Genomic DNA, 17928 nt, shown 5'->3' on the forward strand with positions numbered 1-17928 from the left:
CTACAGTCATGTGCGGATTACAAATGTTTTGATTTGTGACAAGTTCATCAGAAGATTTGCTCCTTGTTTTTAAATTTCTCAACGTGGGCTTCGACTGATTCATCAAACATTTTTGCACAAATTTATTCTAATACTCCGCGGAGTGATTTTTTTCAATGACAGAATTTTTTTTTTAAAGAAAAATAGATTAAAGACAAAAATAATGACCATTTTTGACTTTGCACAAAATTCATGATCCATGTGCGCCATTTTAAAAAATTTGGCACAAAAAAAACATTTAACGAATAGGAAGAAAAGTGATTTTAAATGCAAATAATGGATTGGGAATTTTGAGGCAAAATGTGAAGCTACATCCTTAAATTCTCATCATCCATTTCAAAGACAACAAACATTAAGCCCGAGTCCGCGATTAATTGGAAATTTCAAAACAAAAGTTCCCGGGCAGGGGACCCTCCTCTCAGAGTAAACCATTTTGATAATTTGACCTAAAATAATTGATAATTTCACCCACAAGCCGGCGTCCTAGTGAATTACTACTGTCATGCATTCAGTATAAAAGGATGACTTGATTACGACTAATTACTCTGTAATTACGGGAAAGGCTTTAATAGCAGCAAATTAACTTTTACATTATTAATCTGTATTATTTATATACACACAGAGCGTCAACATATCATCGCTAAGTAATGGAATGGAAAAAACAGACACGCAGCCAAAACCAAATAAGCGGCTAATACTTGGCACAATTACAGCATTCACATCCAAAGCTGCACCAAAATCACTCTGCTTTCCTGTTAGCTCTCAGGCTGGTGGAACTAACTGCTTCCTCCTTACTGAGAGCAGAGCTGTGTCTGTAAGAAACAACTGGCAGCAGGACAGCATATGATTGCAGCTTTGGGTGAGACTAGAGTATAAGCCATTGTATTACTGTAGATTAGCACAGAGCAGATAATACACACCCCAGCATTTCCCTCCATTATCAGAGGCCAAATAGGAGCCCAAGAAGTACGGGGGACAATTTTAAGCTCCAAAGCAGGTAAAGTTGTGCATTATGATGAACTATTGGACTGCCAAGGGCCAATATATTGTCCTTGTACAGGGGACCATTTCTGTCTGTGTCCACCAGTGATGCACATTAGTGTTAACTTGAAGAATAGGCAATTGCCTTCCATTACTTTACAGCAAAGTCATGGAATCATGATCTGAGTTGCAGTTCAAAATCGGCAATGCAAGTCTATGGCTTTGTGAAAAAAAATCAAATAGCAGTAAAAAGCCATCAGAGTGCAGTCCAATTTTTAATTACTGTTGGAAGCTGGAGAAACTTTTTTACACATATGAGAAAAATTGATGAAAATGACTGATGAAACTGGGTCCGTTATTCTCGTATGTGAAACAAAACATGACATTGAATGAGGCCTTACACTGAGAACCATGGTGCCACCCAAACAGTACTAGCCACAATGTACCCCATTTACAGTACCAGCTGCAGTACCCCTCATAGAGCACCTTTCATTATTTATAATATACAGCCTTGGCCACATTGTGCCCCTATATATAATACCAGCCACAGTGTGCACCATAAAATACCAGTTATAGTGTGCCCCTGTACTATACCAGCTACAGTACCACTCATACAGCACTTATTATTTATAACTAGCTGAAGAGCCCGGCGTTGCCCGGGCATAGTAACTAACTGTGGTTAGTTATAACAAATTATAATGATTATCCTCCATCCCATAGTCCAGTGCATATATACACATCCTCCATCCCATAGTCCCATGCACATATACCCATCATACATATCCTCCATCCCATAGTTCCGTACCCATATACCCATCATACATATCCCCCATCCCATAGTCCCGTGCCCATATACCCATCACACATATCCTCCATCCCATAGTCCCGTGCCCATATACCCATCACACATATCCTCCATCCCATAGTCCCCTGCCCATATACCCATCACACATCCTCCATCCCATAGTTCCGTACCCATATACCCATCATACATATCCCCCATCCCATAGTCCCGTGCCCATATACCCATCACACATATCCTCCATCCCATAGTCCCCTGCCCATATACCCATCACACATCCTCCATCCCATAGTCCCATGCCCATATACCCATCATACATATCCTCCATCCCATAGTTCCGTGCCCATATACCCATCACACATCCTCCATCCCATAGTCCCGTGCCCATATACCCATCATACATATCTCCCATCCCATAGTCCCGTGCCCATATACCCATCACACACATCCTCCATCCCATAGTCCCGTGCCCATATACCCATCACACATATCCTCCATCCCATAGTCCCATGCCCATATACCCATCACACATCCTCCATCCCAGGGGTGGGCAATTAATTTTCCCGAGGGGCCACATGAAAGACCATGACTGTTGTGGAGGGCTGAACCAATAGGCCAAAATTAATTCTGCTCAATATTAATATCAATATTTTATAACTATTATATTATTGATAATTTTATTAATATTAATTGTATCAGAATTGTATATTGAGCAGAATTATGTATGCTGACATCCCCCTATATATCATTTGAACCCGAGCACAAACCCTTGTGTATATCGTATGATCCCCCCCAACAGCCCCTAATATGCGGCATGAGCCCCACACATTCTCCTCCATATGCGGAATGAGCCCCACACAGCCTCCCCCATATGTTGCATGAGCCCCACACAGCCTCCCTATATACTGCATGAGCCCCACACAGCCTCCCTATATACACTGCATGAGCACACACAGCCTCCCCCATATGCAGCATGAACCCCACACAGCCTCCCTATATACTGCATGAGCCCCACACAGCCTCTCTATATGCACTGCATGAGCCCCACACAGCCTCCCTATATACACTGCATGTTGCCCCCACAACCTCCCCATGTGCAGCATGTCGCCCCCATATGTAACACCATGTGCAGCATGTCACCACCATATGCAGCACCATGTCACCCCCCCATGTGCAGCACCATGTCACCACCCATGTGCAGCACCATGTTACCCCCCATGTGCAGCACCATGTCACTCTCATGTGCAGCACCATGTCACCCCCCCATGTGCAGCACCATGTCACCCCCCATGTGCAGCACCATGTCACCCCCCATGTGCAGCACCATGTGCAGCACCATGTCACCCCCCCATGTGCAGCACCATGTCACCCCCCCATGTGCAGCACCATGTCACCCCCCCATGTGCAGCACCATGTCACCCCCCATGTGCAGCACCATGTCACTCTCATGTGCAGCACTATGTCACCCCCCTATGTGCAGCACCATGTCACCCCCCATGTGCAGCACCATGTGCAGCACCATGTCACCCCCATGTGCAGTACCATGTTACCACCTCATGTGCAGCACCATGTCACCACCTCATGTGCTGTGCAGCACCATGTGCAGCATCATTTCACCCCCCATGTCCTGCACCATGTCACCCCCATGTCCTGCACCAGGTCACCCCCCCCATGTCCTGCACCAGGTCACCCCCCCATGTGCAGCACCATGTCACCCCCCCATGTGCAGCATTCTAAGGGGTGCATGTGTGTGGGGGCAAGCACGTGTCCTGCAGCAAAGTATAACTGCAGCTAAGTATCCAGAAGCTGCAGTTATTTCAACGGCAGCTAGTCACGGCAGGAGTCAGGACCCCACACTATGTACCTGTCTCTTTTGGGTATGTCTGCCGACTAAGCACTTCTTATTCCTTGACATCTTTTCTATTAATCCATCTTGCTACACTAATCCTCACTCTCCTTCGCAATCCCCGAACCCCAGCACCCTCTAACCAAATAATCATCTCCCCTTCCCTCTTTCCTCCCCACTTGACCTCCTCTATTGATCTGCTCCTCAACCTCAGATCTCTTCTAATAAAACATAAAACAAGCTGACCACTCTTTCTTTTCTCCCACCTGCTCTCCCTCTCTCTGCTTCTCATAGAATCATAGAATCATAGAATCGTAGAGTTGGAAGGGACCTCCTGGGCCATCTGGTCCAACCCCCTGCTCAAAGCAGGATTCGCTAAATCATCCCAGTTAGATGTCTGTCCAGCCTCTGTTTGAAGACTTCCATTGAAGGAGAACTCACCACTTCTCGTGGCAGCCTGTTCCACTCATTGATCACTCTAACTGTCAAAAAGTTTTTTCTAATATCTAATCTGTGTCTCCTCCCATTCAGCTTCATCCCATTGCTTCTAGTCTTTCCTTGTGCAAATGAGAATAAAGTTGATCCTTCTACAATGTGACAGCCCTTTAGATATTTGTAGACCGCTATTAAGTCTCCTCTCAGTCTTCTCTTTTGCAAACTAAACATTCCCAAATCCTGCAACCTTTCCTCATAAGACAGGGTTTGCAGACCGGTCACCATTCTGGTCGCTCTTTTCTGAACTTGCTCCAGTTTGTTGATGTCTTTTTTAAAATGTGGTGCCCAAAATTGGACACAATATTCCAGATGAGGTCTGACCAAAGAGGAGTAGAGGGAAATAATTACTTCACGTGATCTAGACTGTATGCTTCTGTTAATACATCCTAGAATTGCATTTGCCTTTTTTGCTGCTGCATCACACTGTTGACTCATATTCAGTCTGTGATCTATTAGTATACCCAAGTCTTTTTCACATGTGCTGTCACTTAGCCCTATTCCTCCCATTCTATATATGCTTTTTTCATTTTTATTGCCCAGATGTAGTACTTTGCATTTCTCCCTGTTAAAAACCATTCTGTTAGTTGCTGCCCACTTCTCCAGTTTATTTAAATCTTTTTGAATCCTCTCTCTCTCTTCTCTAGTATTAGCTATCCCTCCTAGCTTTGTGTCATCAGCAAATTTAATCAGTTTACCCTCAATTCCTTCATCTAAATCGTTGATAAAGATGTTGAACAATACAGGGCCTAGGACAGAGCCCTGTGGTACCCCACTTGAGACATTCTTCCAACTGGATGTGCAGCCATTTACGACCACTCTTTGGGTCCGATCACTAAGCCAGTTATGAATCCACCTAACAGTTGCCTTGTCCATTCCATACTTAGTCATTTTTTCAATAAGGATTGTATGAGAGACTTTGTCAAATGCTTTGCTGAAGTCAAGATATACTATATCTACAGCATTTCCTTGATCCACCCAATCAGTAATACCGTCATAGAAGGAAATTAAATTAGTCTGACATGACTTATTAGTTACAAACCCATGCTGACTCTGTTTAATCACTTCATTCTTATCCAGGTATTGACATACATGTTGTTTAATAATTTGTTCAAAGATCTTTCCTGGTATAGAAGTCAGACTCACCGGCCTATAGTTGCCTGGGTCCACCTTCTTCCCCTTTTTGAAGATAGGAACAACATTTGCTCTTCTCCAGTCTTCTGGCACATCTCCTGTTCTCCAAGAATTTTCAAAGATTATGGAGAGGGGTTCAAAAATTTCTTCTGCTATCTCCTTCAGTACTCTGGGGTGTAATTCATCTGGACCTGGAGACTTGAATTCATTTAGGTTAGCTAAGTGTTTCCTCACTATCTTTCTGTTTATAGATATCCTGGATTCTTCTATTCCCTTAATAGGACAGTGAATAACAGTTGATGTTACATTTCCTTTCTGAGAGAAAACAGATGCAAAATAGGAATTTAAAAGTTCAGCCTTCTCAACATCCTGTCTTACCATTTCATCATTTTCATCCTGTAAAAATCCTATAGCATCTTTGACTTTTCTTTTACTTTTGACATATCCCCAAAATCCTTTATTATTGCTTTTGACATCTCTTGCAAGCCTCAATTCATTTTCAGCTTTAGCTAATCTGATTTGTGCCCTGCAGGTTCTGCAGACAGCATTATATTCTTCTTTAGATATGCCTCCCTCTTTCCATTTTATAAACATTTTTTTCTTCCTTTTTAGCATGTGCTTAAGTTCTGTGTTCATCCATCCTGGTTTCCTTAAATGCTTCCTATTCTTCCCTCTTTTCGGAATTGTTAACAACTGTGCTTTGAGAATTTCATTTTTCAAGATTTCCCATCCTTCCTGGACATTTTTGTCTTTAAGGATATCCAGCCATTGGATCCCTCCAATTCTCTTTCTGAATCCCTTAAAATCTGCCTTTCTGAAATCTAACCTTGACGTCTGAGTCTTCACAGGTCTTCCGCCTCTAGTTATCCAAAATTCTAAAATAGCATGGTCGCTACCTCCTAGGGTCCCAGCCACTTTTACCTCCTCAACCATTTCCTCCCTGTTTATAAGGATTAGATCCAAGGTAGCAGTTCCCCTTGTTTTCTCCTTTACCTTTTGGAAGATAAAGTTGTCAGCAAGAGAGGATAAGAATTTCCTTGACCTGTTAGTTTTGCCTGAGAGAGATTCCCAACAAATGTCTGGATAGTTGAAATCTCCCATGACAACTATGTCATATTTTTTGGAGAACTTGGCCATTTGATGCATAAAGAGTTCATCCATATCTTCAGCTTGCACAGGCGGCCTATAGTAAATGCCTACAATGGTGTCCTTTCCATTGTTCTGTCCTTGTATTCTTACCCAAACAGTTTCCACAGAACTCCCAGTCTCTGAAGCTTCAATCTCTGTGCAGATATACGCGTTTCTAACATACAATGCGACACCCCCTCCTCGTTTATCAAGTCTGTTTCTTGCAAATAAGTTGCATCCTTCTAGTCTTGTATTCCAATCATGTGTATTATCCCACCAAGTTTCAGTGATTCCAATGACATCATATTTCTTTTCCTGTGTTAGTAGTTCCAATTCTCCTTGTTTGTTGCCCATGCTTTGTGCATTAGTATAGAAACATTTTAGTTTGTGATTGGTTTCTCTTTCTCCAATATTTTTATTAATTAGATTCTTTCGTCTTTGTTCTTCCTTTCCACTTCTAATAGCAGAGTTCTCAATAGCATTTGTCAGGTGTATGGCTTTTTCTGGTCTTTTGCTTCCCTTCCCATGTTGTTCTAGTTTAAAGCTCTCCTTACAAGTGTAGCAAGGCGACTTCCAAATACCTGCTTTCCAGTCTTCGTAAGGTGCACCCCATCTCTAGCAAGTAGTCCATCGTATAAGTAGTTCACTCCGTGATCCAGAAATCCAAATCGTTGCTGACGGCACCATCGACGTAGCCAGTTGTTCACCTGCAGAATCTTATTCCACCTCCTTGTTCCATGGCCATCCACTGGGAGGATGGAAGAGAAGACCACCTGCGCTCCCAGTTCTTTCACTTTCTTGCCTAAGTCTTCAAAGTCTCTGCAGATGGTTTCCAGGTCGTTTCTTATGGTGTCATTTGTCCCCACATGTAGTAGCAGGAATGGGTAGTCATCTGTAGGTCTGAAGAGTCCTGATATCCTGTCAGACACATCTTTAATTTTTGCACCTGGAAGACAGCACATTTCTCTTGAAATTATATCCGGTCTGCAGATAGCGGCCTCTGTTCCTCTCAACAGGGAATCCCCCATGACCACCACTCTCCGTTTCTTCTTCACAACATTTTTCTTTCTCCATCCAGGAGGACTCTGAAGGCGTACAAGGTTGCTGTTTGTTGGCAAAGTCTTATCCTGATGTATTTCTTCATCGTTTTCCTGCGTGAGAGCCTGGTACTGGTTTCTGAGCAGTATGGGTGCTGACTGCCTCCCGATCCTCCTGCTTCTCTGGGTCACATGTTTCCATTCCTCTGTTTCTTCAGGTGCACTTCGAATTTCTTCTCTTTCTGTAACATGAAGAGATAATTCTGCTCTGTCTAGGAACTCTTCACCTTCCTTAATGATCTTCAACGTAGCTAACCTCTCTTCGAGATTTTGCAACTTTTCCTCCAACAGGGTCACAAGCTTGCATTTGTGGCATGTGAAGTTTGGCTTTTACACTGGTAAATCTGTGAACATGTAGCAAGAAATGCAGCTCACCAAATGGCTCCTGGCCTCTTCCATCTTGAGATTTCTTAAAAACGATGAAAGATGAGCCAAAATTTTCCGATTTCCACTTTTCAGCTGCAACGGCCAAAACCCAGTGATCGTTGAGCTCGCGGAGACTCTTCACTTATCCCAGAAGGCACTGGGAATATGCAAATGATCTCCTCAAGACTCTTCCCCTGGTTTTCCGATTTTCTCTTTTCAGCTGCAACGGCCAAAACCCAGTGATCGTTGAGCTCGCGGAGACTCTTCACTTATCCCAGAAGGCACTGGGAATATGCAAATGATCTCCTCAAGACTCTTCCCCTGGTTTTCCGATTTTCTCTTTTCAGCTGCAACGGCCAAAACCCAGTGATCGTTGAGCTCGCGGAGACTCTTCACTTATCCCAGAAGGCACTGGGAATATGCAAATGATCTCCTCAAGACTCTTCCTCCTCACGACTCTTCCTCCTCACTGCTGATGACATATCTCCCAATCCTGGACTCCCACAGCTAATACCTCCCATTAATTCTCCCTCCTTCCACTCCCTATCTAATATGAGCTACTGCAATCTCTCCAATGTAAAACCTGTGCCCTTGACTCCCACCCCCCTGATCCCTCTCTCTGGAGCACTCTGGAATGCCCGCTCCATCTGCAATAAGCTTCATGTGATTCATGATCTCTTTCTCTCTCTCACAATCTTGCCTTCCTCGGCCTCACAGAAACATGGCTGACAACCACTGTGCTACGGCAGCCTCCACTTCACCCACACTCCTCGCCCTGGCAACAGATATGGTGGAGGAGTGGGTCTTCTCCTTTCTACTAACTTCACTTTTAACCCAATCCCACCTTTACCCTCCCTTATCCTCCCCTCTTTTGAAGTCCACTCTGTCCGCATATACTCTCCCTCCAACCTACAAGTGGTCATCACATACCGACCTCTGGGCCCGGCCACTGCCTTTATTGACCAATTATCTACCTGGCTTCACTTTTTTTTCACTGACATTTCCACTATCATCATGGGTGACTTCAACATCCCCACTGATACCCTTCAGTCAACAGCCTCCAAACTTCTGTCCCTTACTTCATCTTTTGGACTTACTCAGTGGTCCTCCTCAGCCACCCACACAGACGGACAAACATTAGACCCGATATTCACCCTTCTCTGCTCTCTAATTTCACAACCTCCCCTCTCCCTCTATCTGACCACCATCTACTCATTTTCCCATTCCTGTCCTCCTCACCTGTCACCCATTTCCAGCAACATGTGCATCCCCGCAGAAACCTTGCACAACTAGACACCCACATGCTCTCTGACTCTATTCTACCACTGGCATCCATATTCTCACTCCACGACACAGACAGTGCCACTGCTTTCTACAATGCCACTCTCGCATCAGCTATTGACACAGTCGCCCCTCTCGTTCATGGAAGAGTGTGACGTATCTATAGACAACCCTGGTACAATAACATCACTAAAAAGCTCCGGCAAGTGTCCAGGGTTGCAGAGCGATGTTGGAAGAAAACAAATTCGCAAGGTGATTTCACTGCATTCAAACAGGCAACACTCGCTTTCAAATCTGCCCTCACCTCTTCTAATAAGGCCAACTTCACAACCCTCATATCTTCCCTATCCTACAACCCCAATCAGTTATTCAAAACTTTTAACTCCCTCCTCCGCCCACGACTGCCCCCTCCCACCTCACTCATCTCTGCTGAGGACTTTGCCACACACTTCAAAAATAAGATCGACCAAACAAGGCAAGTCTTTATTGTTCAACCACCACAACCACTTAGTATACGAGACCAATGCCCAAACCCCATAACCTCCCTCTCCAACATCACTGAAGGGGAGCTTAATTGTCTCCTTTCCAAATCACATCTCACCACTTGTGCACTCGACCCCCATCCCACCTCCTTCCCAACTTCACCACCACACTTATCCCATCCCTAACCCAACTCTTCAACCTATCACTAACTTCTGGTACCTTCCCTTCTGCTTTCAAACATGCCAAAGTCACACCTATCCTTCAAAAGTCAACCCTCGACCCAACTGCTATGTCCAGCTATTGCCCAATATTGCTGCTCCTATTCACTTCCAAACTCCTGGAGCAGCACATCCACGCTGAACTTTCCTTCCACCTTTCATCTAACTTTCTCTTTGACAATCTACAATCGGGTTTCTGTCCCCATCATTCCACTGAGGCTGCCCTGACCAAAATTACTAATTACTAACGACCTACTTACAGCCAAAGCTAACGGACAATACTGTATACTCCTCTTTCTAAACCTGTCCTCTGTTTTTGACACAGTTGTCCACTGCCTGCTACTACAGATTCTCTCCTCCTTTGGCATCAAAGACCTCCCCCTATCCCGGATCTCCTCATTCCTTACCAACCGCACATTCAGCGTCTCCCACACTACCTCCTCATCGCACCCTCTCTCTGGTGGAGTTCCCCAAGGATCTTTTTTAGGACCCCTACTCTTAATCTATACACTTGGCCTGGGACAACTCATAAAGTCCCATGGATTCCAGTACCACCTTTATGTTGATGACACTCAGATCTATGTCTCTGGCCAAGATGTCACCTCTCAGCTGTCCAGAATCCCGGAGTGTCTATCAGCCATATCCTCCTTGTTCTCCTCTCGCTTCCTCAAACACAATGTGGACAAATCTGAACTCATCATATTTCCTCCATCTCACAGATCTTCCTTACCTGATCTATCTATCACAACTAATGATAACACGCTTTACCACGCGCCGGAAGTCCGCTGCCTCGGACTAACCCTTGACTCTGCCCGGTCCTTCAAACTGCTCATCCAAGCTCTATCCACCTCCTGTCACCTACAGCTCAAAAATTTTTCCAGAATCCGTCCTTTCCTCCACCCTCAATCTACTAAAATGCTTGTGCATGCCCTCATCATCTCCCGCTTTGCCTACTGCAACATCCTTTTCTGTGGCTTCCCTGCTAACACTCTCGCACCTCTCCAGTCCATCCTTACCTCTGCTGCCGGACTAATTCATCTCTCCCCTCGCTACTCCTCCGCTTTTCCCCTCTGCAAATCTCTTCACTGGCTCCCATTCCCTCAGCGTATCAAGATCAAGTTACTAATACTGACCTACAAAGCCATCCATAACCTGTCTCCTCCATTTATCTCTGAACTAATCTCCTGATATCCTCCCTCTCCGGTCCTCCAAAGACCTCCTTGTCTCCTCCACACTTATTCGCTCCTCACCTAATCGCCTCCAAGACTTCTCCTGAATATCTCCCATCCTCTGGAATTCAGTGCCCCAACATGTTCGACTATCAACCACATTCGGATCCTTTGGATGGAACCTGAAAATCCACCTCTTCAAGAAAGCTTGCAGCCTGCATTGACACCGATGCCTCCTCACTACTACCGGAGCTCCCGCCTTACCAACACCTGAGCTGCTGCAAAACCTAATCTGCTGTCTCCTTCCCCACCATCCTGTAGAATGTAAGCCCGCAAGGGCAGGGTCCTCTCCCCTCTGTATCAGTCTGCCATTGTTAGCTTGTTTACTGTAAGTGATATCTGTAATTTGTATCTAACCCTTTCTCATGTACAGCACTATGGAATCTAAGGTGCTATATAAATAATAATAATGGCAGTGTACCTGAAAAACAAGGACAGAACATCCAACAATATAGAGCCAAAGTCTGTGCCCAATATATAGTAAGGTATATATGTAAGGATATGGACAGGGACTGTCATGTTCCTGCCCCTGAAGATCGTTCACAGTGAGTAGTGTTATGCATTTTTGTACATAGGGTAAGCCAGGGCCGTAACATCCCCAGTCGCAGGGGTCGCAGCTGCGATGGGGCCCCTGAGTGCTTAGGGGCCCGGGCCCCGGGGCTGCCAGTCAGGGCATTAATGCCCTGACTGGCATATAGAGCACAATGTGCAGAGGGGGCCTGCATCGGGCCCCAGTGGCGGGACAGGCTGGGTGGGAGGGGGTCTTTCAGAGACGCACCATGTCAACGCCAACTCCCCCCGCCGCCACATTGAACTATGACGCTGGCACAGTTCAAAGCAATGATGGAGGAGAGAGCGTCAGCTGATGCTCCATCTCCCATCAATCCCCGCTCTGCCTCTGACACTGCGAGTGCGTGATGATGTCATCATGCACTCACTGTGTGCCAGGCAGAGCAGGAGACAGGAGCAGCCAGCAACGTAGGCACGAGAAGAAGGTGAGGAAAGTTTTTTTTTTTTTTTATGCAACAGTGAGTACAGCCAGGATGTGTGGGCCATTCTTGGGGGGGGCTGTATACCATGGTGCTGTATACCATGGGGGGTGCTGTGCTGTATACCATGGAGGACTGTATACCATGAGGGGTGCTGTGCTGTATACCATGCTGTGCTGTATACCATGTGGTGCTGTATACCATGGGGGGCTGTATATCATACAGTGCTGTATGCTGGGCTGTGCTGTATACCATGCGGGGCTGTGCTCTATACCATGCGGTGCTGTGCTGTATACCATGTGGTGCTGTGCTATATACTATGCGGCTGTGTTATATACCATGAGGGGTACATTATATTCTATGGGGGAGGCTGTGTTATATAATATGGGGGGCGACATTATATTCTATGGTGTAGCAAGTCAGACACCTGCCCTCTGCTCCTTTCATTCTCTATGTGAGGGTGGAGTTATGGGAGCGGTGGGGCTGTGGACAGTTCGAGGGATGGAGCCTGGGCTGGTTTCAAGGGGGCCCCAAAATTTTTGCCAGTATGGGGCCCCAAAATTCCTAGTGGCAGCCCGGGGTGGGGGGGCCCATTTGAAAATTCACACCAGGGCCCATAACTTTGTAGTTACGCCACTGGGGTAAGCCCAGGATAAAACATAGAATAGGATTTAGCACATAAGATAGAGTGCTAAATATGCTTAGTGCATACTGTTATAATATAGTGACTGTAGTTAAGTAGGCAAAACTTTAACTTCCCGAAGAAGCAAGTAGCGAAACATGCGTTGGGGTCCCGCAGTCCACATCACAGAAAGGTTGTTTTTTGGTAACAGGCTCATTATTACTTTTTGCATATATTTGGTTTTTGCTCGATTTCTTTGGATACTCAGCTCCAGGATTATTTCTATTTTCCATATTAGTGGATGTATTTATGGCAGCAGTCAAATTTGATATCGGGCCTTGCACTTTACATGAATGCTGAGAAGGAATTGTGCCTTTTCACATAAAGGATATAGTGGTAGACATACAGTATATACATATAAACCTTCTTGTATCTTTTTCCCTTCTCATTTGTGGCAGGTAATTTTGGATAATCTATATCTCTTTGTGTACCTTATTAGGTCATAATCATTTGCCATCATTGTTAATTTGTAGGTCCATTTGCTATCATTATTCATTTGTAGGTCCTTTTATGGATCACCTTACTATGTGCTATTGCACTTTATATGAATACTGAGAATAAATTATGCCTTTTCATGGGAAAATATATATATATAATTCTTTTTGTACCTTTTCTCCTCCTCATTTGTGGTGGGTAATAAATTTTGAATACTACCTATATCCTTCTGTGTATTCCACCACGTCATATTTATTATATGCATATACTGCCACTTCTACCTTCTCTTATCTGTGTGTGGTAACTGGGTGTTGCTGATTCCCTTATATTTCTTATTCTGTGATTGATTCATCATTATTGTAATTTATCAATTTTTGGATAACAATAAAACTAGATATTTTAGCTATTGCTCTTGGTTCCATTTTTCTTTTTTGGTTTGTACTGTATATATATATATATATTGTTCTAATGGATGAGCTTTAATATTGGTAGCCTCCTTTGGTATCAAATATTATTTTTAGCCCAATGCATTTAAATAAAAAAAATGACCCTCAAAGTGTCCATAGACATGATACTAAAAACACAAAAATTCCTACAATCAGGCATTTTATGACGCATCGCCTTTTGATAATCCATAGAATCCAATAATGCCGGGTTATACTCTTTAGATGCTGAAAACCCACGGACCAGTCAAGATACTATTTTTGCTTTAAATACGACAAACAACAAGACTGAGCAACTTTTGATGTGGATGAAGTATTAGATCTGAGATAAATTATGCAGCATTGGATGTGACTGGAGAATAAGATGTAAAGTAACACGAGATCACTATAAAATAAGAATCTGAAATCCAGATCTTTTACTAATTGAAGCGTATTATAAAAAAAGCCAATACAGTGAACCCGGTGCACAATGTGGCAGTTAGTCTGACCTTCAATAACACCTCAGTCGTTGTCGTCATCATCATCATCAATTGTCAGTAATCGACCATCATCTGTCTCCACAGTCAGCAGCTAATGACAGGTAGTCAGTGTAAATGTGCCTAATCATACCAGATGTCATCAATTATCAGGGCACATTAATATAGCGGACAATGGTAGGAAGTCTAGACGTAGACTCAGCATTATTCCCTTCGGAAAATATATACCTACTTTATTTTTTTTTCCATCGCTACGTATACTCTTACACATAGGAGCAATATTATAGTAGTTATATTCTTGTACATAGGGGCAGTATTATAGTAGTTATATTCTTGTACATAGGAGCAGTATTATAGTAGTTATATTCTTGTACATAGGGGCAGTATTATAGTAGTTATATTCTTGTATGAAGGAGACAGTATTATAGTAGTTATATTCTTGTACATAGGGGGCAGTATTATAGTAGTTATATTCTTGTACCTAGGGGCAGTATTATAGTAGTTATATTCTTGTACATAGGGATCAGTATTATAGTAGTTATATTCTTATACATAGGAGGCAGTATTATAGTAGTTATATTCTTGTACCTAGGGGCAGTATTATAGTAGTTATATTCTTGTACATAGGAGCAGTATTATAGTAGTTATATTCTTGTACATAGGAGCAGTATTATAGTAGTTATATTCTTGTACATAGGGGGCAGTATTATAGTAGTTATATTCTTGTATGAAGGAGACAGTATTATAGTAGTTATATTCTTGTACATAGGGGGCAGTATTATAGTAGTTATATTCTTGTACCTAGGGGCAGTATTATAGTAGTTATATTCTTGTACATAGGGATCAGTATTATAGTAGTTATATTCTTATACATAGGAGGCAGTATTATAGTAGTTATATTCTTGTACCTAGGGGCAGTATTATAGTAGTTATATTCTTGTACATAGGAGCAGTATTATAGTAGCTATATTCTTGTACCTAGGGGCAGTATTATAGTAGTTATATTCTTGTACATAGGGGGCAGTATTATAGTAGTTATATTCTTGTACCTAGGGGCAGTATTATAGTACTTATATTCTTGTACATAGGGGGCAGTATAATAGTATTTATATTCTTGTACATAGGGGCAGTATTATAGTAGTTATATTCTTGTACCTAGGGGCAGTATTATAGTAGTTATATTCCTGTACATAGGGGCAGTATTATAGTAGTTATATTCTTGTACATAGGGGGCAGTATTACAGTATTTATATTCTTGTACATAGGGGCAGTATTATAGTAGTTATATTCTTGTACATAGGGGCAGTATTATAGTAGTTATATTCTTGTACATAGGGGCAGTATTATAGTAGTTATATTCTTGTACATAGGGGCAGTATTATAGTAGTTATATTCTTGTACATAGGGGGCAGTATTATAGTAGTTATATTCTTGTATGAAGGAGACAGTATTATAGTAGTTATATTCTTGTACATAGGGGCAGTATTATAGTAGTTATATTCTTGTATGAAGGAGACAGTATTATAGTAGTTATATTCTTGTACATAGGGGCAGTATTATAGTAGTTATATTCTTGTACATAGGGATCAGTATTATAGTAGTTATATTCTTATACATAGGAGGCAGTATTATAGCAGTTATATTCTTGTACCTAGGGGCAGTATTATAGTAGTTATATTCTTGTACATAGGAGCAGTATTATAGTAGCTATATTCTTGTACCTAGGGGCAGTATTATAGTAGTTATATTCTTGTACATAGGGGGCAGTATTATAGTAGTTATATTCTTGTACCTAGGGGCAGTATTATAGTACTTATATTCTTGTACATAGGGGGCAGTATAATAGTATTTATATTCTTGTACATAGGGGGCAGTATAATAGTATTTATATTCTTGTACCTAGGGGCAGTATTATAGTAGTTATATTCCTGTACCTAGGGGCAGTATTATAGTACTTATATTCTTGTACATAGGGGGCAGTATAATAGTATTTATATTCTTGTACATAGGGGGCAGTATAATAGTATTTATATTCTTGTACCTAGGGGCAGTATTATAGTAGTTATATTCCTGTACATAGGGGCAGTATTATAGTAGTTATATTCTTGTACATAGGGGGCAGTATTACAGTATTTATATTCTTGTACATAGGGGCAGTATTATAGTAGTTATATTCTTGTACATAGGGGCAGTATTATAGTAGTTATATTCTTGTACATAGGGTACAGTATAATAGTAGTTATATTCTTGTACATAGGGTACAGTATAATAGTAGTTATATTCTTGTGCATAGGAGCAGTATTATAGTAGTTATATTCTTGTACATAGGGGGCAGTATTACAGTAGTTATATTCTTGTACATAGGGGCAGTATTATAGTATATTCTTGTACATAGGGGGCAGTATTATAGTAGTTGTATTCTTGTACATAGGGAGCAGTATTATAGTAGTTGTATTCTTACACATAGTAGCAGTATTATAGTAGTTATATTCTTGTACATAGGGGCAGTATTATAGTATTTATATTCCTATCCATAGGGGCAGTATTATAGTAGTTATATTCTTGTCCATAGGAGAGGATAGACGTGTGTTTGTGAGCTCCCGGCAGGGCGGAGGCATGGCTTCTGACCCAGGTGGAGGGGAGGGAAGCTGGGATGATGATTCAGGGAAAGCCCCTAGCCTGGAGTGTGACCTGCCGCATGGACCTGATGGTAATGGAAAGCTGGAAATGGTGGCTGGTGAGTCTTCTAAACCTACTTGTTATGTTGCTGGATTGAGTGGTAAAGTTACAAGGCAAAGCATTTCTAAGCTGGAAATGCAAATCAGCAAATTACAAGATGAAATTAAGAATGAGACTGATCCAAAGATAAAACTGATGAAATGTGAGAGCTTGGATGTTTGCAGATGAGAGCTGGACATTCGGAAAGGAAACCTGGACAAAGATGTGAGCTCTGTGCCCAGAAAGGAAACTTGGGTTATGGAGAAAAAGAGGGGAGCCAGAGCCCAGAAGGAGAATAGAAAACACTCCATTAGTAATAAGGACATTAAATCTGAAATTGTGCACAGTGTGGGGCAAGGATATCTGATAAGAAATGCAGCACTTATATCAGCCGCACAATGTGAGGGGTCTGAGGCAGCAGATAATGCTGTGAGCGCTGCAGAGGAAAGTGTGTCAGCAACCGAGGGGTTAACCGCAGTGGACTCTGTGTGCAGCAAGGGAGCTCAGCTCCCGTAAGTGACAAAGTAAGTGTCCCCTGTACTGTCACTGTGTGCGAGACCCCGCTCAGTGCTATGAGTGAGACTCCACTCGGTGCTGTGTGTGAGACCCCGCTCACTGGTGCTAGTGAATGTATGTCTGCAACAGATACAAACATTATAATGGACTCTGAACCCTCCATGTCAGTGAATAGAGATCACACTGCAGTAATAATGGACTCTCAACAGTCAGTGGTAATGGACTCTGAACCCTCCATGTCAGTGAATGGAGACCACACTGCAGTAATAATGGACTCTGAACCGTCAGTGGTAATGGACTCTGAACCCTCCATGTCATTGAATGGAGACCACATTGTGCAACAATCAGTAATGGATCTGGGTGTTTTTTCAGCACAAACACGTGTCAGTGATCATGGGGCTATTGAGAGTTCCAGCACTGATCCTCCTGCAGCTGGGGAGAGCTCCGGATCTGATCCTCCTGCAGCTGGGGAAGGCTCCAGCACTGATCCTCCTGCAGCTGGGGAAGGCTCCAGCACTGATCCTCCTGCAGCTGGGGAAGGCTCCAGCACTGATCCTCCTGCAGCTTGGGAAG

General features: G+C 42.9%; 1 long non-coding RNA gene across 2 annotated transcripts in view; it reads left to right on the top strand.

The window, feature by feature from the left end:
* Nucleotides 1-17928, top strand: part of LOC141094738 (uncharacterized) — a 412361-nt gene that overhangs the window by 94622 nt on the left and 299811 nt on the right. Inside the window, exon 1 of one of the 2 annotated variants that reach the window (XR_012233164.1) lies at nt 16730-16858. The exons of the other annotated variant lie outside the window; for it this stretch is intronic. This is a non-coding gene — a long non-coding RNA (uncharacterized lncRNA). Of the gene's footprint in view, nt 1-16729; nt 16859-17928 lie in introns of those variants that run through there. 2 annotated transcript variants of the gene reach the window in all.

Source organism: Dendrobates tinctorius, unplaced genomic scaffold, assembly GCF_039654945.1.
Source record: "Dendrobates tinctorius isolate UK_male_01 unplaced genomic scaffold, ASM3965494v1 ptg000065l, whole genome shotgun sequence".
NCBI classification, from domain to species: Eukaryota; Metazoa; Chordata; class Amphibia; order Anura; family Dendrobatidae; genus Dendrobates; species Dendrobates tinctorius.